The 20,937-nt window shown below is 38.4% G+C and overlaps 1 long non-coding RNA gene and 1 pseudogene across 3 annotated transcripts in view; one reads left to right on the forward strand and one right to left on the reverse strand.

Moving 5' to 3' along the window:
- The window catches only part of LOC308354560, an 82,146-nt gene that overhangs the window by 404 nt on the left and 60,805 nt on the right, over positions 1-20,937 (forward strand). The gene's annotated exons all lie outside the window — the stretch shown is intronic.
- On the reverse strand, positions 11,153-11,457 carry LOC308353933 (HIG1 domain family member 1A, mitochondrial-like; annotated as a pseudogene). The gene has a single exon. The product of its transcript is annotated as an HIG1 domain family member 1A, mitochondrial-like (transcript).

A 20,937-nucleotide genomic window follows, 5' to 3' on the forward strand; every position in this document is an offset into this window, starting at 1 on the left:
GGGTGGGGCAGAGAGGTCTGAGGCCAGCGCAGGGCGGCGTCGGGGAAGTAGCGTCTAGAGCCTTGGGGAACGGGTGTTAATGCGAAAGCCGGCAGCGGGAGCTAGAGGTCTTGGGGCAGAGGTTTTAATCCTTGAGGCATCTCCACTTCTTCCGTAGCAGGGACCCCAGTTTGCGTTATCTTGAACATTGATTTTAATTACGCAAATGAAACCTTTGTTCTCCCCTTCCACTGCGCCTAATCCACTCCCTTCCGCGCAGGAGTGACCCCCGTGAGCAGTTGGGTTGTGGGTCTCTTCAGATCGTTTCCCGCGCGTTCAGGGACGTAGTCACTACCTTGTATAGCTTTTCAAAGGTTCGCGGAGTCCCTTGAACCTCTGCGGTGGGATTTCTTAGAGAGTGGCTGAAGCATGGGGCCACTTGAAACCTGTTTTTACTTTCTTTCTGCAGTAAAGGAAAAAAGACCCAAGTTGGTAAAAACATGAATTAATAACAGAACGACGAAAAACATAATTTGGGCTGTAATGGTTCTTTAGTTCTGGTTTTCTCAAGCTCCGGAGTGGTACTCTCCCTGCCACATTGTGACAACCCAAAGTGTCTCCAGATGCAGTTAGGTATCCCCTGAGGGGCAAAATCGCCCTTGGTTGAGAATGACTGCTTTAAATCCTAAACTTTCCAGAAATTATTGCTGTTTAAGCTCCAGCCTGGCAGATGGTCTGTCTGCTACAGACCTTTTGGAGTCAGTATTTACCCACTTCCTTCCATGCTGGTTGTCCTCATTCTCATCTGCCCTCAGGTCTCAGCTTCCTGTCTCCAAAGAGCCTTCCTCCTCAACCCTATGCTAAGGAAAGTTCATCCCACCCCACTCTCTCTCATTACTGTTGTTTTCCTTCCTAAAACTTATCACAATCTGGATTTCATTTATTTGCTAATCTGTTTTTCTTCACCACTAAGAATGCAAATAAGCTTTATTAGAGGCCTGATCTGTCTGGGTCACTCCAGGATCTTCAGTGCCCAGTACAGTGCCTGATACATAGGGATCACTCAATCAGCATTGGTAGACTGAAACAATAAATTCCTTTCTTCCTTCTAAGAGCTTCCGTGGAGTTTCTTCTACTCCTTTTCATTCTCATTCCTGCTGGGCTCCTTGTGACCTTTGTTTAGAACTTGAATGGATGAATGAGCACCTAGAAGCTATGGGTAGAGTCTTCACTTTTCTCACTGACTTATCCACTCCTTGAGGGCAGAAACTGTCCTTTATTATGTTCATTGAAGGTATTCATATAGTTGAAAGAACCAGTCTATGACTTAAGGAACAATATTAGACAGTGAAAAATGGAGAGTGCCACAGGGGGCTTTAGGAATTACTAGTCTAGTCCCTTACTTTACAGATCAGAGTTTTAAGTAATTTGTGCGAAGTCCCTACATTTGTTAAGAGACCAAATCACAAGTAGGACCCATGGTCTCACACATTTCATTTCAAGGCTCTTTTCTAATCTCTGGCCAGTCTAGTTTCTGATTACTTTTCTGTGAAGCTGACTTACAATTGAAACACAAAAATCCCAAGCCAAAGACTTACTTCTGGTCAACTAAAAGCTTTTGAGCTTGTACTCTTCATCTTTTAATTAAATCTACCCCAGGGGATAATGGCCTAATGAACTCAAAAGTGTTGTATGATATTCAATTACCCATCTTCTCTTGTACCTTTCAATAAGAGCCTGGAAATTGTCCCTGTCAGAGCAAAGTATCTTGTTTGTTTTGGAAGGAAAAAATGCACATTGTGGGAGAAATTGATCATTGTGTAGAAATTTCCAAGTAACCAGTTGTTAAAGTTTGGCCAAACCCTGTATCCGATAGTAAGATAACATGCAAAACAAATTAAAACAGTGGGGGAGGGAATTTTTAGTTGAGATGATTTTCATTGCCTTTCTCTCTTTAGACACATGTGCTGTTTCTTACTCTGTGTACCTGAAACAGTTGTCACTCTTTAATCAGTTCCTAGTTAAGCCCTTGTTTTTTGAGAACTAAAGACCATTTTTCCTTCTCAGTTAAATTCAGGGTTTTTTCTTTTTCTCTTCTTGATCAGTTTATATAGACAGCACCTGGTTGGTAGAGTCTTGTGGCGTCATGCTCTCAGCTGTTAGGATTTTGCAGTTTTTTTTGAGGCATCTAATAGCACTCTTCGTCATAGGAAGTAGATAATATTTTTCTGACTGATTGGAACTTTCCTGATGAAGTTCAGTGTAAGCTTGAAAGTCTTCTCCTAAAGATAGTTTACTAGGTTGTCAAAGAAAGTTGTCAAAAATAGACATATTGAATATTAAATGTATTTTCAAGAGGACATCTCTAGATGCATTTCCCTCTTCAGTGTACACAATCATGATACCAAATACAGAGAAAAGAAGGGTGCTTTCTTTACCCTGTTTACTTTCAACTTTTATTAGAACTCTTAAATCGTAACTTCCAATCGTAACACCACCATATTTATTCATTCATCAAGCATTTATTTTGCACCTGCCATTTATAAAACACTCTGCTTCGAATTTTGGGGGACCGGAGAGATGATAATTTGGTCTCTGAGCTGTGGAAGTTTACAGTTTAGTAAGAGAAGATACCTGTAAACACATTACTCATTGAGAAAATATTAACGCAAATATCAGTGGAAGTATAAATTATAAGACAGGATGTAGAGAAGAAAGCTATGCATGCTAAATAATGAATTGAGACAGCTTCACAAAGGAGGTAGCATTTTAGGAGGAGAGCATGTGTATGTAATTTGCTTTGCTCATTCTTTGGCAATGGTTTGACAATTTCAAACCAGTAAATGTAGACATTTTGCCCACCGCTTTAGATTTAGGAAAGGAAAGGAGGTGTAAGATCCTTTCTTTCCATTCCTGGTAGCAGCATGCTTTTGAAAGCTAAATGTTGTCTTAGCTATCCCAAATGCCTTATTCATGGTTAAAAGGAGAGTGCCAGCCCTCATTTCCACAGTAGGGTGTTATTTTATTCTAGTCTCCATTGGGGCATATACTAGTCATGTGGTATGTTTGCGGGGGGGTCAGTGGTATTTATAAATGTGTTTATGAATGTGACTCTGGAGTCCTAGAATTTTAAGTATCACTGAGAAGAGAGGCAAAATGATTTAAAGAACTGAAATTTTGAATCAGGCCTCCATGTATAAACTGGCTATGTCGCCTAACTTATTTAGGGTAATTATTTTTTAATTTTTGAATTAATTTTTTAAAAAGACTTATTTATTTATCTGAGAGAGTGTGTGCACTTGCACACAGGGGTGGGAGGGGTAGAGGGAGGGGCTGAAGGGGAGAGGGAGAGAGAATCTCTAGCAGACTCCCCACTGAGCACAGAGCCCCAGGCAGGACTTGATCTCAAGACCCTGAGACCCTCATGACCCTAGCTGAAACCAATAATAGGTGCTCAAGAGACTGAGCCGCTCAGGCGCCCCTATTTAGGGTAATTTTTAGAGAGAAAGGCAAAAAGAAAGGATTGCCAGCTTGGCTTTAGCTTTTGAACGTGATCCATTCTTTGGCAGCCAAAGAGAAGCCAGTCAGTATGAAATAAGCCTGTCAATATAAAATAAGCCCAACTATAAGATCTTAACATAAGCTTCTGCTGCTTCTGCCTACACACTGTCAATCTACAAAATATAATTCCGTGTGTAGGTGGCAATTTATTATGGCCTTCATGCCCATTCAGAGTTGCATATTGATTTCTGCATCTTTTGAATTGATCTTTTCTAACTGGAAGAAGAATCTCCTTGTGGGTTGTATGTTTCTGGGGAAAACCTAGGGTTTAATGAACTGGAACAGGAAATGACAGGGGCTATAAGTGACAAGCTGCTGCCTGCTTGAGTGCCCTAAGACACGATGTCAAGGAAGGTAATAATTCTGAAACATTATAGAAATGCTCATTTGGCTACTTGGTTTTCTTTTCTGCTGACTATGAGGTTTTGGTGACATGTAAAATTATTTTATGCCTCCTAATGTTTATCATTTAATAGAAAAGGTTTCAAATGAAATAGATTTTAAACTGGCTTTCCATGATTGTTACTTGGTACATCCACACCGAGATCTGAGTCGAGGTGACTTTCAAAATTTACCGCAGTATTGACAGCCTATATTTTGAAGCCCTTTACTTTCTACACATTTTGATGTTTGGAAAATGACAGTTACCAAAAACATTGTTTAGCACTCCTGTGAGACCATAGTGTAGCCTCAGCCCTATGGGAGCCTTTTTTCTTCTCTTAGTTTATACTAACCCAATGATAATTGTTAAGTATTAATGACCTCTGGTTGAGAAGGTCCTTAATTCAAGATTCAGAATACTTAATGACCTTAGAGCAAATTTAATGCAAGTATAAGACATCTAAGGCAGCCTTTTCTTCTTCTTCTTCTTTTTTTTTTTAGATTTTATTTATTTATTTGACAGAGATCACAGTAGGCAGAGAGGCAGGCAGAGAGAGTGTGGAAGCAGGCTCCCCGCTGAGCAGAGAGCCCGATGCGGGGCTCGACCCCAGGACCCTGAGATCATGACCTGAGCCAAAGGCAGAGGCTTAACCCACTGAGCCACCCAGGCGCCCTTCTTCTTTTCTTTTTGTAAATAATTGCCCCTTTACTTTTTTTTAATTTATTTATCACTATACCCAAGGTGGAGCTCAAACTCCTGACTTCAGGAGTCACTAGCTCCATTGACTGAGCCAACCAGGTGCCCCCAGGGCAGGCTTTTCTAACATCTCTCCTCATTAAACAAACAAAAAGCAATTCCTTTCTGCCAAGAAATAAGTTTAACAACTGGAAAGTGAGTAAGGTATTACAGGAAGATGGCCTACATAGCTTTTAAAAATGGAAGGGAGAAAGAATTTCAAGGAGACATCATTTAGAGATTTACTATGACTTACGCCTAAGAAAACTCCCAGAAAGCCAGATTCCTGTGAAAGCCGTATTCTCAAATGTGCCAGGGGCTACATTAATTTTGGTCACGTCAGTACACACCACAGAAAGATTTACTATATTAAGTTGCATTGAAAGAGTTCAAAATATGACCTTATCAATAATCTGTGGACATCTCTCCCCCTTTGTTGAAGAGTGCCTATACATATGACATGCTCAATAAACACACATCAAATGAATGCATATATGTTGTTAGAAGAATCCCAGGTAATCCCCGTGATGTACAGGATATGTTCAGATTATACATAATGGGGTTGATCTTTGAAAAGATGCATTGCAAGTTTCTATTTCTGTTAGTGTTATTTTTCCATTTATCCTAACTTGAAATCAGTGTCTTTTTTTGTTAACTTTTTATTCTAGTATACATACAGAAAAACATCCTCTTTCTTAAATGTACCTTTTATTTATATATAAACAAAATTTACCACTTTAAGGTGTACAAATCAGTGGTTTTTAGTAAAGTTATAAAGTGGTGTAATCATCACTGCTAATTCTAGAATATTATCACCCCAAAAAGAAACCCCATGCTTTAGCAGTCATTCCCCATTTCTTCCTCCCCTAGCCCCTGTCAACAATTAATCTACTTTTTGCCTCTATAGATTTGACTATTCTGGATATTTCACATAAGGGGAATTACACCATACATAGCTTTTTTGTGTCTGGCTTCTTTCATTTAGTGTAAAATTAAAAGTATGATATTCATGTTATAGCGTGTATCAGGACTTCATTTCTTTTTATGGCTGAATAATGTTCCATTGTATGGATATACCACATTTTGTATATCTCTTCATAAGTTGATGGACATTTGGCTTGCTTCCACTTTTTAGCTATTAAGAATAATCCTCCCGAATATACATTTTCCAAAGAAAATATACAGGTGGCCATGAGACACATGAAAAGATGGTCAGCATCTCCAGTCATCAAGGAAATGCAAATCAAAATCATAACGAGATATCACCTCACATGGGTCAGAATGGCTATTAGCAAAAAGACAACAAGCGTTAATGAGGATGTGGAGAAAAGAGTAAAAAAAATTTTTTTTAAGTTTTAATTTAGGGGCACCTGTGTAGCTCAGGTAAGGGTTTGCCTTCAGCTCAGGTCATGATCCCAAGGTCCTCGGATCAAGCCTCACATCAGGCTCCCTGTTCAGCAGGGAGTCTGCTTGTCCCTTTCCCTCTGCCCCTTACCCCCTCATGCCCTCGCTTTCTCTCAAATAAATAAGATCTTTTAAAAAAAAGGTTTTTATTTTAATTACCTGGTGCTCATCATGACAAGTGCACTCCTTAATCCCCATCACCTATGTCACCCATGCCCCGATCTGCCTCCCCTCTGGTAATCATCAGTTTATTCTCTATAGTTAAGAGTTGGCTTCTTGGTTTGTCTCTGTCTAACCCCCCCGCCTTTGCTCATTTGTTTCTTTTTTTTTTAATTCCACATATGAGTGAAATCATGTGGTATTTGTCTTGTTCTAACCAATTTATTTCACTTAGCATTATACTCTCTAGCTTCATCCATGTTTTTGCAAATGGCAAGATTTCATTCTTTTTTAATGGCTGAATAATATTCCATGGTATATATATATTACCACATCTTCCTTATCTGTTTATCTATTGATGGATATTGGAGCTGCTTCCATAGTTTGTAAATAATGTGGCAAAAAACATAGGAGTGCATGTATGCCTTTGAATTAGTGTTTTTTGTATTCTCTGGGTAAATACTCCATATGGCAATTGCTGAATCATAGAGTAGTTCTATTTTTAACTTTTTGAGGAACCTCCATAATGTTTCCACAGTGGCTGTACCAGATTGCATTCCCACCAAGAGTGCAAGAGGGTTCCCTTTTCTCCATATCCTTGCCAACACCTGTTGTTTCTTGTGTTGTTGATTTTATCCATTCTGACAGGTGCTATGTCATTGTAGTTTTGATTTGCATTTCCCTGATGGTAAGTTTATTACTATTTTTAAAGATTTATTTATTTGAGAGAGAGAGAGAATGCACGAGTAGGGGGAGGGCCAGAGGGAAAGGGGCAAGCAGTCTCCCCACTGAGCAGGGAGTCCAGCATGGGACTTGATCCCAGGATCTTAAGATCATGACCTGAGCCAGAAGCAGAGGCTTAACTGACTGAGTCACCCAGGCACCCCTCCGCCAGGGTAAATTATGATGAATATCTTTTCATTTATTTGTTGGCCATCTGGATGTCTTCTTTGGCGAAATGTGTTCATGTATTCTGCCCATTTTTAAATTGGATTTTTCTTTTTTGGATGTTGAGTTTTTGTTCTTTATGTATTTTGGATTCTAGCCCTTTATCAGATATGTCATTTGCAAATATCTTCTCCCATTCCATAGTTTGCCTTTTTTTTTTTTAATTTTTAAATTTATTTTAGAGGGAGCGCACACAAGCAGAGGGAGGGGCAGAGGGAGAAGAGAGACTCTCAAGCAGATTCCCTGCTGATTGGGGAGCCCACTGGAGGCTTGATTTCACCACCCTGAGATCATGACCTGAGCCAAAATCAAGAGCCGGCTGCTCAGCCAACAACCACCCAGGTGCCCCTGTGGGTTGCCTTTTGGTTTTGTTGATTGTTTCCTTTACTGGGCAGAAGCTTTATATTTTGATGTAATCCACGTAGTTTATTTGTACTTTTGTTTCCCTTCCCTTGTGGGGCCTATCTAGAAAAAAAGTTGCTATGGCAGATGTCACAGAAATTCTAGGATTTTATGGTTTCGGTCTCACATTTAAGTCTTTAATCCATTTTGAATTCACTTTTGTGTTTGGTGTAAGAAATGGTCCAGTTTCATTCTTTTGCATATGGCTGTCCAGTTTTCCCCACAACATTTGTTGAAGAGACTTGTCTTTTTTCCCTTGGATATTCTTTCCTGCTTTGTTGAAGATTAATTGGCCATAGAATTAAGGGTTTATTTCTGGATTTTCTGTTCTGTTCCAGTGATTTATGTGTCTATTTTTGTGCAAGAATTAAGGGTTTATTTCTGGATTTTCTGTTCTGTTCCAGTGATTTATGTTGTCTATTTTGTGCATACTGTTTTGATTATTACAGCTTTGTAATATAACTTGAAGTCTACAATTGTGATGCCTTCATCTTTGCTTTTCTTTTTAAAGATTGCTTTGGCTCTTTGGGGTCTTTTGTGGTTCCATACAAACTTTGGGATTATTTGTTCTAGTTCTGTGAAAAATGCTCTTGGTATTTTGATAGGGATTTCATTAAATATGTAGATTGCTTTGGGTAGACACTTTAACATATTTGTTCTTCCAGTTCATCAGGGTTCAATGTCTCTCCTTTCTTTATGTCATCTTCAATCTCTTTCATCAGTGTTTTATAGTTTTCAGAGTACAGGTCTTTTACCTCTTTGGTTAGATTTATTCCTAGCTATCTTACTACGTTTAATGCAGTTGTAAATGGGATTGGTTCCTTAATTTCTCCTTCTGTACTTCATTATTGGTGTATAGAAATGCGACAGATTTCTATATATTGATTTTATTTCTTGTGACTTTACTGGATTTGTGTATCAGTTCTAGCAGCTTTTTGGTGGAGTCATTTGTGTTTTCTATGTATGATATCATGTCATGTACAAATGGTCTTTCTTACTGATTTGGATGCTTTTTATTTCTTTTTGTTGTCTGATTGCTGTGGTTAGGATTTTCAGTACTATGATGAATAAATGTGTTGAGAGTGGGCATCTTTGCCTGTTCCTCTCCTTAAGGGAAAGGCTCTCATTTTTTCCCTATTGAAGATAATGTTAGTTGTGTGCTTTTCATAGATGGCCTTTATTATGTTAAGGTATGTTCCTTCTAAACCTGCTTTGGTGAGGATTTTTATCATGAATGACTCTTGTACTTTGTCAAATGCTTTTTCTGCATCTATTGAACTATCATATGGTTCTTATCTTTTCTTATTGATGTGATGTATCACATTGATTGGTTTGCAGATATTGAACTACCCTTGCAATCCAGGAATAAATCCCACTTGATTGTGGTGAATTTTTTTTTTAATGATTTTTTTAAATGTATTGTTGGATTTGATTTGCTCGTATTTTGTTGAGGACTTTTGCATCTATGTCCATCAGAGATATTGGCCTATAGCTCTTTTTTGTGGTCTGTTTACCTGGTTTGGTATCAGGGTAATGCTGGCCTCATAGAAGGAATTTGGAAATTTTCCTTCCTTTTCTACTTTTCGGAATAATTTGAGAAGAATAGGTATCAACTCTTATTTAAATGTCTGGTAGAATTCACCTGCAAAACCATCTGGTCCTGCACTTTTGTTTCTTGGGAGTTTTTGATTACGGATTCAGTTTCTTTGCTGGCAATCAGTCTGTTCAAATTTTGTTTGTTCCTGTTTCAATTTTGGTAGTTTATATATTTCTAGGAACTTATGTATTTCTTCTAGGTTGCCCAATTTGTTGGCATGTAGTTTTTCATAATATTATCTTATAATTGCATTTCTGTGGTATATGTTATTTTAAGGTTTTGAACTATTGTGTTTTCATTTTCAGTTGTTTCCATGTACTTTTTATTTCTTTTATTTCTTGGATGACTCATTAGTTGTCTAGTAGCTTGCTGTTTAACCTCCATGTATTTGTGGTCCTTCTAGATTTTTTTCTTGTGGTTGACTTCTAGTTTCATAGTGTTTGGTCAGAAAAGATGCATGATATGACTTACATGTTTTTGAACTTGTTGGGACCTGTTTTGTGGTCTAATACGTGATCTATTCTGAAGAATGTTTTGTGTGCACTTGAATGTGTATTCTGTTGTTAGGATGGAATGTTCTGAATATATCTGTTAAATCTATCCCGCCCAGTGTGTCATTCAAAGCCATTGATTTCTTGTTGATTTTTTGTTTAAGATTTTATTTATTCATTTGACAGAGTGAGAGAGCACAAGCAAGGGGAGCAGCAGAGGGAGAGGGAGAAGCAGGCTCCCCAGAGAGCAGGGGAAGCCTGATGTGGGACTCGATTGCAGGACCCTGGGATCACAATCTGAGCCAAATTCACCCCTGATTTTCTGTTTAGTTAATTTGTCTGTTGTTGTGGGGGGTGTTAAAGTTCTCTACGGTTACTCTGTTATTATCAATTAGTTACTTTCTGTGTGTTATTAACGGTGTTATGTATTTGGGTGCTCCCATGTTGGGTGCATGTCTTGTCATATCTTCTTGTTGAGTTGACCCCTTATGATATAGTGCCCTTCTTCATCTTTTTAGCTTCATTCTAAAGTCTGTTTTGTCCAGTATAAGTATTGCTACTCCAGCTTTCTTTTGACATCCATTTGTATGAAAGAAGTTTCTCCATTCCTCTTTCAATCCACAGGTGTCTTAAGGTCTACAGTGAGTCTCTTGTAGGCAGCATATAGATGGGTCTTGTTTTTCTTTTCTTTTTTTTTTTAATCTATTCTGTCACTCTGTGTCTTTTGATTGGATCATTTCGTCCATTTACATTGAAAGTAATCTTTTTTTTTACATTTAAAAAGTTATTTTTCATTTAACCTTTGCATTTGTACTTAAAATACACATTTTTTCAAGATAACATTTAAAAATTATTCTACTACAACAGCAGCATAAATATAACTCTGCAGTTAACAAAAAAGCTAAACTGGGATCCACAGTTAAGTTATTCTCATATTTACAAGTATGATTCTGAAATAAGTACTACTTCTAAGCAGCTGTTATCGGCTTTTTAGGTTTGGTTTAAATACACGTATTTTTGGTTGTGGGGAAGCTTATAATACTATATTCCATCCTCTGTTCTGAAAGGGTTGAGGACCAATCGGCCCTAAAAACTGAAGTACTCAATCAGTCTGCAGAACAGGTGGAACACAGTTAAACGGGATTCCTACATAACATCCAAAGCATGTGATATCTGCAGCAGTGATATTCTGCAGCAACTGGAAGTACTTCAGGATTGGCAAATTGTCCTCTTTATAACTGATTTTATCAGAAGAGTTTAAGAAGGAGCATATTTTACCACTATCAAGTACATTTAAAAGTGACATGTTTCTTCTGTGCTAATTTAACTCTCCTGAATGACCTAGCTAATTACCTGGTCACTAGTAATTTGGTTACCAGGCAAATCAAGCTTGCAAGAAAGGAGGCCGATACTTAAATTACTGTGTTAATTGTGTGACCCATTTAAATGATTTACTTTCAACATAAACATATAAACTCAATATGAGATGCCTAATTAAAGCAGCACCACCAACAAAACCAAGAGAGCTTCTCTTATTCTAAGGTTAGGCTTTGCCCAGAATTCCTTATGCGTGGAATAGCCCATACCGAGAGTCATTGCTCCCACAACAAAGCCTTGAGCTGCCACAGACAGACATTTTAGTATTTCCCCTGCTCTTCAGTTTATATAATCCATTTGCAACAATTGCTGCAAACCCCGCCATTCCAGTGGGAACATGCGATGCCTCTGGCTTTTCAGATAAGTTTAGATCCCTGATCTTCATCATATGAAGAAAGGAAAACATCTATGCCAGTTGACATAGTGACTGAAGAATCCTCGTATAATAACAGGACTTACTAGGCTCCCTACATTCAAAGTAGTTATTGATAGATACATATTATTGCCATTTTATTTCTTGTTTTGTGGCTGTTTCTAAAGATTTTCTCTGATTCTCTCATGTATTTTTCCTGGTTCTCTTTAGTGGTATATTTGGATTTCTTTCTCTTTATTCTTTGCATGTTTTTAGTGGTTTTTGATTTGTGGTTACCATTAGGTTTTGTATATATCTTCTGCATCTAGCAGTCTATATTAAATTGATAGTTGTTTAAGTTTGAACCTATTCTTCACTCCTGTCCTCCTCACATTTTAGATAAATAGTGTCCTATTCTACAACCTTTTATTTTGTGAGTTCCTTTTTTACAGGAATATTTTTTTAGGGGCGCTTGGGTGGCTCAGTCTGTTAAGTGTCTGCCTTTGGCTCAGGTCATAATCCTGGGGTCCAAGGATGGAGCCCCAGTTCGGGCTCTCTGCTCTGCAAGGAGTCTGTTTGTCTCTCTCCCTCTGCCCTTCCTCCTGCTTGTGCGCTCGTGCTCTCTCTCTCTCTCTCTCTCTCAGATAAAATCTTTGGGGTGCCTGGGTGGCTCAGTTGGTTAAGCAACTGCCTTTGACTCGGGTTATGATCCTGGAGGCCCAAGATCGAGTTCCTCATCGGGTTCCCTGTTCGGCGGGGAGTCTGCTTCTCCCTCTGGCCCTCCCCGTTCTCGTGCTGTCTCTCTCTCTCAAATAAATAAAATCTTTAATGAATAAATAAAATCTTAAAGAAAAAGGAAAAAATATTTCTTTTTATTGCTTTTGTGTTTCCTACCTTCATACTTTATTTTTGGTCTTTCCACTGATAGCATCCCCTTTAATATTTCTTACAGAGCAGGTTTAATGGTCATGAACTCCTTTAGTTTCTGTTTGTCTGGGAAACTCTTCAACTCTCCTATTCTGAATTATCGATAGCCTTGCTGGATAGAGCATTCTTGACTGCATGTTTTTCCCTTTCAGCACTTTGAATTTATTATGCCATGCCTTTCTGGCTTAGAAAGTTTCTGCTGAAAAATCCACTGATAGCCTTATGGGGTTTCCTTTGTATATAACTGTCTTCTTTTGTCTTGCTGCTTATAACATTTTTTCTTTATCAGTATATTTTGCCATTTTATTTACAATATGTCTTGGTTTGGATCTACTTTTGTTGATTTTGTAGGGGGTACTATGTGCCTCCTGAATCTGGATATTTTTTTCCTTCCCCAAGTTAGGGAAGTTTTCAGTTATTATTATTATTATTATTTTTAAGATTTATTTATTTGACAGACAGAGATCACAAGTAGACAGAGATGCAGGCAGAGAGAGAAGAGGAAGCAGGCTCCCTGCTGAGCAGAGAGCCCCATGCAGGGCTCGATCCCAGGACCCTGAGATCATGACCCGAGCCGAAGGCAGAGGCTTTAACCCACTGAGCCACCCAGGCGCCCCCAGTTATTATTTCTTAAAATAAATTTTCTAGCCCCTTTTCTTTCTCTCCTTACTCCTGTAATTTGAATGTTACTATGTTTTGTGGAGTCACTGAGTTCCCTAAGTCTGTTCTTGTTTTGCATAATTCTTTTTTCCGTCTTTTGTTCAGCTTGGTTACTTTCCATTACTGTGTCTTTCTCTGCTTCTTCTAGGTTTCCATTCCATCAAGTGTGTTTCTCATTTTATTTATCCAGCTTTTTGTTTCTGCTGTGTTATTTCTTATCTCTGTGTTAACGATCTCACTGATAGCCTCCATTCTTTTCTCAAGTCCAGTGAGTATACTTGTAACCATTGCTTTAAATTTTCCATCAGACATGTTACTTATATCTGTTTCACTTAGATCTCTAGCTGGGGCCTTGTTCTGTTTCATTTGGGACAAATTCATCTGTTTTTCTCATTTTTTCTAAATCTTTATGCCTGTTTCTCTGTGTTAGGAAAGTCAGCTATGTCTCCTGTTCTTGAGAGTAATGGCTTTGTGAAGAAAGAGGTCCTGCAGTGTAGTGTTTCCTGTTCCCCAGTACGCCGCCCTTCTGGGAGTGTCTCCAGTATGTGCTGCATGCACTCTGATATTATGTCTTGGCCACTTTATCCTTCAGGCTAGTTACCTACAGAGGCTCTCTTTGCCTGTTGTAGGCAATGTTTGGTACCTGGTTTGAGAGTGGTACGCTTTAAATAGGTGTGCTCCGGTCTGCTTGTGAAATGAGACTTGTCGCCACTGCCACTGGAACTGGGGCATCACAAAACTCCAGAGTCAGGAGACTGGTGTTGGCAGGGGTTTGGGCTAGTCGTCTTGGGGAGGGGACCTTTTGCACTGGAACCGCAGATGTGACTAGGAGGAGTGGTTCTTCTGGAGCATGGGGGTTGCAGAGCTTGTAAGCAAGTTAGGTAGGGTGTGTCTGTGCTGTGCTGGTTCACATAGGTGGCCCTGTGGTTATGCCAAGGGAAGGGGAAGGGAAATGCCTCAGGCAGTTCCTTTGTTCCTGGAGGGGTCTTTCTATGAATGCTGCCACCCTGGGACATGCTCCAAGGTGAGCAACTAACCTCCCCACTCCGTGCCCCAGGCACCCTTCAGATCATTGTTTCCATGCCATATGTCTGTGGGCTGTTTGCCTTGCCTTTTCTCCAAGAGCAGCCCCAGTGTCCTCTGAGCTCTCCCAAAGCCAAGCACACTGACCTTTAAAACTCCAGGCTTAAGCCCCGGTGGTCGCAAGAACTTATGAAATTTGGGCCCTTCCACTTTCCAAGCCAATTGCTATGAGGATATGTTATCCCTGTGCACTCTCCTGTATGCTAGTCTGTCTGTCACCCTTCTCATTGACCACAGCTCCCTCCCCACTGCAGGGGCCACAGTCCATTTCTCTCCCAAACCACGTGTCTACACTTCCTACTTTCTTCCATGTGACCTCTACCTTTAGTTGTGGAGTTTGTTCTGCCAGTCTTCAGATCAATGTCTGGGCTATTTCCGATGATTTCATAGTTATCTAATTGTATTTGTGGGACAAGGTGAGCCCAGGGTCCTCCTACTCTGCTGCCATCTTCCCCTCTCATCTATTGAAAGAATAAAATCTTGCCATTTGCAACAACATGGATAGATCTAGAAAATATTGTGCCAAGTGAAATAAATCCAAGAAAGACAAATACTGTGCGATTTCACTTATATGTGGAATCTAAATAAATAAATAAATGAACAAATAAAGCAAAATGGAAACAGACTCATAAATACAGAGAATAAATAGGTGGTTGCTAGAGGGGAGTGGGGTTGAGGAATGTGTGAAGTGAAATTAGTAAAGGGGATTAAGAGGTAGAAACTTCCAATAATAAAGATGTCATGAGGATGTAAAGTGAAGCGTAGAGAGTATAGTCCGAAATACTATAATAACTTTGTATGGTGATAGATGGTAATTATACTTACCATGGTGAGCATTTTATTATGTACATAAATGTTGAATCGCTATATCATACATCTGAAACTAATATGTTATATGTCAACTGTATTTTAATTTTAAATAAATAAGAATAATCCTGCTATGAACATTTGTGTGCAAGTTTTTGAGTGGGTATATGTTTTCATGTCTCTTGGGTATACATGTAGGAGTGGTATTGCTGAATCATATGGTAACTCTTAGTATCTAACTTTTAGAGGAACTGTCAGACTGTTTCCAAAGCAGCTGCACCATTTTACATCCCCATCAGCAGTGTATGAGGGTTCTGATTTCTTCACATCCTTGCCTTGTCATTTCCATCCCCCGAGCTTTTTTTTAATAGTTGTCATGGTGGGTATGAAACGATATGCCATTGTGGCTTTTATTTGCATTTCCTTGGTAACTAATGGTGGTGAGCATCTTTTCATGTGCTTCCTGGCCATTTGTATTTCTTCTTTGGAGAAATGTGTATTCTAATCCTATGCCCACTTTAAAATTGGGTTATTTGTATTTTTCTTGTAGAGTTGTAAATGTTCTTTGTATATTCTGGATACAAATCCTTCATCAGGCATTTAATTCTGAAATATTTTCTTCTTTTTTTTTTAAATTTAATGATTTTATTTATTTACTTGACAGACAGAGGTCACAAGTAGGCAGAGAGGCAGGCAGAGAGAAAGGGGAAGCAAGCTCCCCGCGGAGCAGAGAGCCCGATGTGGGGCTCGATCCCAGGACCCTGGGATTGTGACCTGAGCTGAAGGCAGAGGCTTTAACCCACTGAGCCACCCAGGCGCCCCTGAAACATTTTCTTCTATTCAGTGGGTTATCTTCAGTTTCTTGATGATGTCCTTTAATACACAGACGATTTTGATTTGTTTTTTTGTTGTTGTTGCCCGTGCTTTTGCTATCATATATGAGAAACTATTGCCTATCCAAGGTTACAAAAATTTGTGCCAGTGCTTTTTTACTGAGAATTGTATACTTATATTTAGGTCTTCAGGCTATTTTTAGTTAATTTTCATATATAATGTGAGGTAGAGATCCAACTTCATTTTTTTGGTATGTGAATATCCACTTATCCAAGCATAATTTGTTGAAGAGACTGTTCTTTCCCCATTGAATTGTCTTGTCTTCTTTGTCAAAAATTAATTGACCATAATTGTGAGGGTTTATTCCTGTGCTCATATTTTTTTCCATTGATATATATGTCCACTCTTTGCCACTACCACACTGTCCTTATTACTGTAGCCTTGTGGTAAGTTTTGAGATCAGGGATGATGGAAGTCTCACACTTCCAACTTCATTCTTTTCAAGATTATTTGGCTATTCTGGGTCCCTTGCAATAATTTTAGAATCAGTTGTCAATTCCTGCAAAAAAGGCAACTGGGATTTTGATGGGGATTGTATGGAATCTAGACTAGGGAGTATTGCCATTTTAATCCATGAACGGGGTATCTTTCCATTTATTTAGTTCTTCAGTTTCAGTGATGTTGTTTTTGGTGTACAGGTCTTGAACTTCTTTGAATTTACTTTTTAAAATTTATTCCTGAATTTTTTATTCTTTTTGATGCTTCTGTTTGCCTTCTTGGACTGCCATAACAGAAGAATCACAGACTGGGTGGCTTAAACAACAGAAATGTATTTTTTCACAGTTCTGAAGACTGGAAGACCAAGGTCAAGGTGTCAGCAGGTTTGGTTTCTGGCAAGACCTCTCTTTTTTACTTGCAGATGGCCACCTTCTCCCTGTGTCTTCATGTGGCTTTTCCTCTGTGCATCTGTAGAGAGAGAGATCAATCTTTGGTGTCTCTTCTTCCTGGAAGTACCCTAGTCCTATCATATTAGATCCTAACCCTTGACCTCATTTAACTTTAATTACTTTCTTAAAGGCCCCATCTCCCAAATACCTTCATAAAGACCCCATCTCCAAATACAGTCAGATTGGGGATAGCACTTTAGTATATGATTTGGGGCACAGTTCAGTCTATAATAATGCTAATATAAGTGGAATTGTTTTCTAAATTCCATTTGCATGTCATTCACTGCTACTGTATAGAAATATAATTAGCTTTTATGTATTGATCTTGTATCCTGCAACCATGATGAAATAGCTTATTAATTCTTATAGATTTTTGTGTGGATTTCCTACATAAAGATTATGTAATCTGCAAATAGAGATAATTTTACTTATTTTTAATCTGGGTGCCTTTTGTTTTCTTGGCTAATGCCTGGCTATAACTTCTGAAACTACGGTTTTTATTGTTGTTTTTGGTTAGTTTGGTTTTTTTTTTAAGATTTTATCTTTTAAAAGATTTTTATTTATTTATTTGAGATAGAGAGAGAGAGAGCACAAACAGGGGGAGGGGCAAAAGGAGAAGCAGACTCCCCACTGAGTGGGGAGCCCCATGCAGGACTCTATCCCAGGTCCCTGAGATCATGACTTGAGCTAATGTCAGACACTTAACCAACTAAGCCACCTAGGCACCCCACCTCTGGTACTCTGTTGAATAGAGCTGTCACAATAGAGCTGTGAACATTTTTGTCTTGTCTTGATCTTAGAGGAAAGCATCCAGTCTTTCACCATCAAGTATGATGTTCAGTGGGGTTTATCATAGATGCCCTTAATCAGGTTGATGAAATTTCCCTCTAAATTGAATGTTTTCATCATGAAAAGTTGTTGGGTTTTGTCAAATGCTTTTTGTACATATATTGAGGTCATCATGTGGCTTTTGTTCTTTAGGCCTTTAATATGACATATTAAATTGATTTATTTCCATGTATTGAAAGAACCTTGCAATCCTGGGATAAATTACGTTTGGTCATGGTGCATAATCTTATATGTTGCTGGATTGAGATTGCTAGTACATTTTAAGGACTTTTTCATCTTATATTCATAAGGAATATCAATCTCTAATTTTTTCATGATTTTTAAACATGCTAGGAAATGTTCTTTCCTCTTTTATACTTTGCAAGAGTTTGTGAACTCCTCTTTATACATTCAATACACTTCCAGTGAAGTCACCTGGTTCTGGGCTTTTCTTTTGGGAAGTTTTCTGATTCAATTTTTTGCTTGTTAGAGGCCTATTTAGAGGTTCTTTTTCTTCTCGGGTCAGTTTTAGTAGTTTGGGTCTTTATAGGAATTTATGTATTTTAGGTTATCCTATTTGTTGGCATACATTTGTTCTTAAAATTATTTTATAAATCTGTTTCCGTAAGGTTACTAATAATGTCCCTCTTTTTTTTTTTTAATTTTTTTTTAATTTATTTATTTGTTAGAGAGAGAGCGAGCATAGGCAGACAGAGTGGCAGGCAGAGGCAGAGGGAGAAGCAGGCTCCCCGCCTAGCAAGGAGCCCGATGTGGGACTCGATCCCAGGACGCTGGGATCATGACCTGAGCCGAAGGCAGCCGCTTAACCAACTGAGCCACCCAGGCGTCCCAATAATGTCCCTCTTTTCATTTTGATTTTAGTAATTTGAGTTTTCTCTCTCTTTTCCCTTGGTCTTTCTAACCAGTAATTTGTCAATTTTGTTGATCTCTTCAAAGAACCACCTTTTTATTTCATTGATTTTTTTTCCATTGTTTTCTGCTATTCCATTTATTGCTGCTCTAAAATATATTATTTCTTCCTTCTGCTTGCTTTAGATTTAGTTCGCACTTCTTTTTCTATTTTCTTAAGGTGTAAGGTAATGTATGTAATTAATTTGAAGTTTTTCTTTTTAATGTAGCCCTTAGAGGGGTGCTGGGTGGCTCAGTGGGTTAAAGCCTCTGCGTTAAAGCCTCTGCCTTCGGCTGGGGTAATGATCCCAGGATCCTGGGATGGAGCCTCGCATTGGCCTCTGTGCTCAGCAGGGAGCCTGCTTCCTCCTCTCTCTCTGCCTGCCTCTCTGCCTGTTTGTGATCTGTCTGTCAGATTAATAAATAAAAAATCTTTTTAAAAGAAAGTAGCACTTAGAGCTGTAAATAAATATTCCTCTAAGTGTGTAGCTGCATCCCATAAATTTTGGCACATTGTGTTCTTGTTTTCATTAACCTCAAAGTATTTTCTAATTTACCTAATGACTTCTTTGACCTATTTGTTATTCTGGAGTGTGTTGTGTGATTGCCACATATTTGTGAATTTCTCACATTTCCTTTTGGTTATTTATTTCTTACTCTATTATCAGAGGACATACTTTGTGTGATTTCAGTCCTTTTAAGTTTATTGACAATTGTGTTAAGACCTAACATACTGACTGTTTTTTAGAGTGTTCCATGTGTACTTGAGAAGGTATGTTCTGGTGTTTTGAGTGGAGTGTTCTTCAGATGTCTCTCAGGTCTAGTTAGTTTCCAGTGTTGTTTAGGTCTTCTGTTTCCTTGTTGATCTTCTGTCTAGTTCTATTTATTATTGAAAGTAAGGTACTTACTTATTGTTGTCTTATTTCTCCCTTTATTTCTATACTTCTTTGCTTCATGTATTTTGAGTCTTTGTTGTTAGGTAGGTATATGTTTATAATTATATATATTCTTGATGAGTTGACTTATTTAGTATTAATTGTCATTCTTTATCTCTAGTGACAGTTTTTTTGTGTCAGAGTCCACTTTGTCTGATACAAGTATAGTCACTCCAGCTCTCCTTTGAATATTGTTTGTATGGTTCATTTTTTTCCCATCCTTTTTCCATCAATCTACGTGTGTTGTTGATTCTGAAGTGTGTCTTTTATAGATAGAATATAGTTAGGTCATGTTATTTTTATTCATTCAAAAGAGCAACCTCTGCCTTTTGATTGGAGTGTTTAGTCCATTTACATTTATAATTAATGTAATTACTGACAGGTAGAATTTTTGTTTACCATTTTACTGTTTTCTTATGTCTAATATCTTTTTTTAAGACTTTATTTATTGGGGCAGCTGGGTAGCTCAGTTGTTAGGCATCTGCCTTTGGCTCAGGTCATGACCTTGTCGGGCTCCCTGCTCTGCTGAAAGCCTGCTTTTCCCTTTTCCACTTGCCCTGCATGTGTTCCCTCTCTTGCTGTCTCTTTGTCAAATAAATAAATAGAATCTTTTTCTTAAACCTCAAGTGATCTGTTTTTATGTTCTTTTTCTTAAAGATTCTATTTATTTATTTGACAAAGAGAGAGGGAACACAATTAGGCAGAGTGGCAGGCAGAGGGAAAGGGAGAAGCAGGCTCCCTGTGGAGCAGAGAGCCTGACTTGGGGCTTGATTCCAGGATCCTGAGTTCATGACCTGAGCCGAGGGCAGACATTCAGCTGACTGAGCCACCCAGGTGCCCCATCTACATGTCTTATCTTTTTATTCTTCTATTTCTCTCCATTACTGTCTTCTTGGTAGATATTTTCTAGTGTACCATTTTCATTCTCCTGTCATTTGGTTATTTTTTTTTTTAATTTTCTTAGTGGTCTCCTGGGGATTACAGTTAATATCTTTATAGCAATCTAGTTCAGATTAATGCAACTTCATTTAAATAGTTTACAAAAGGGGTGCCTGGATGGCTTAGTGGGTTGAACCTCTGCCTTCGGCTCAGGTCATGATCTCAGAGTCCTGGGATCGAGCCCCACATTGGGCTCCTTGCTCAGCAGGGAGCCTGCTTTCCCTCTCTCTCTTCCTGCTTCTCTGCCTACTTGTGTTCTTTCTCTCTCTGTCAAATAAATAAATAAAATCTTTAAAAAAAAATAAGTAGTTTACAAAAACTTGGCTCTTATGTAGCTCCTTTTCCTCCCCTTACCTTTATGCTGTTATTATCACACATACACATTATACATAAAGATTATAAACCTGCAACACAGCTTTATAATTACCACAGTTGTCTTTTAAATCAGGAGAAAGAATTTACAAACAGAAAACACATTTATATTGTCTTTATAGTTATCTCTGTGTTACATTTGTCAAAGTGTTATTTATTTCTTTATGTGAATCTAAGTTACTATCTGGTGTCCTCTCATTTCAGCCTGAAGGATTCCTTTTAATAGTTATTGTACAGCAGGTTTGATAGTGACTGGTTCTCTCTCCAGCTGTTTATCTGGAAATGTCTTAATTTCTCCTTTGTTTTTGA

The sequence above is a fragment of the Martes martes genome, assembly GCF_963455335.1.
Source record: "Martes martes genome assembly, chromosome: 13".
In the NCBI taxonomy this organism is placed as follows: domain Eukaryota; kingdom Metazoa; phylum Chordata; class Mammalia; order Carnivora; family Mustelidae; genus Martes; species Martes martes.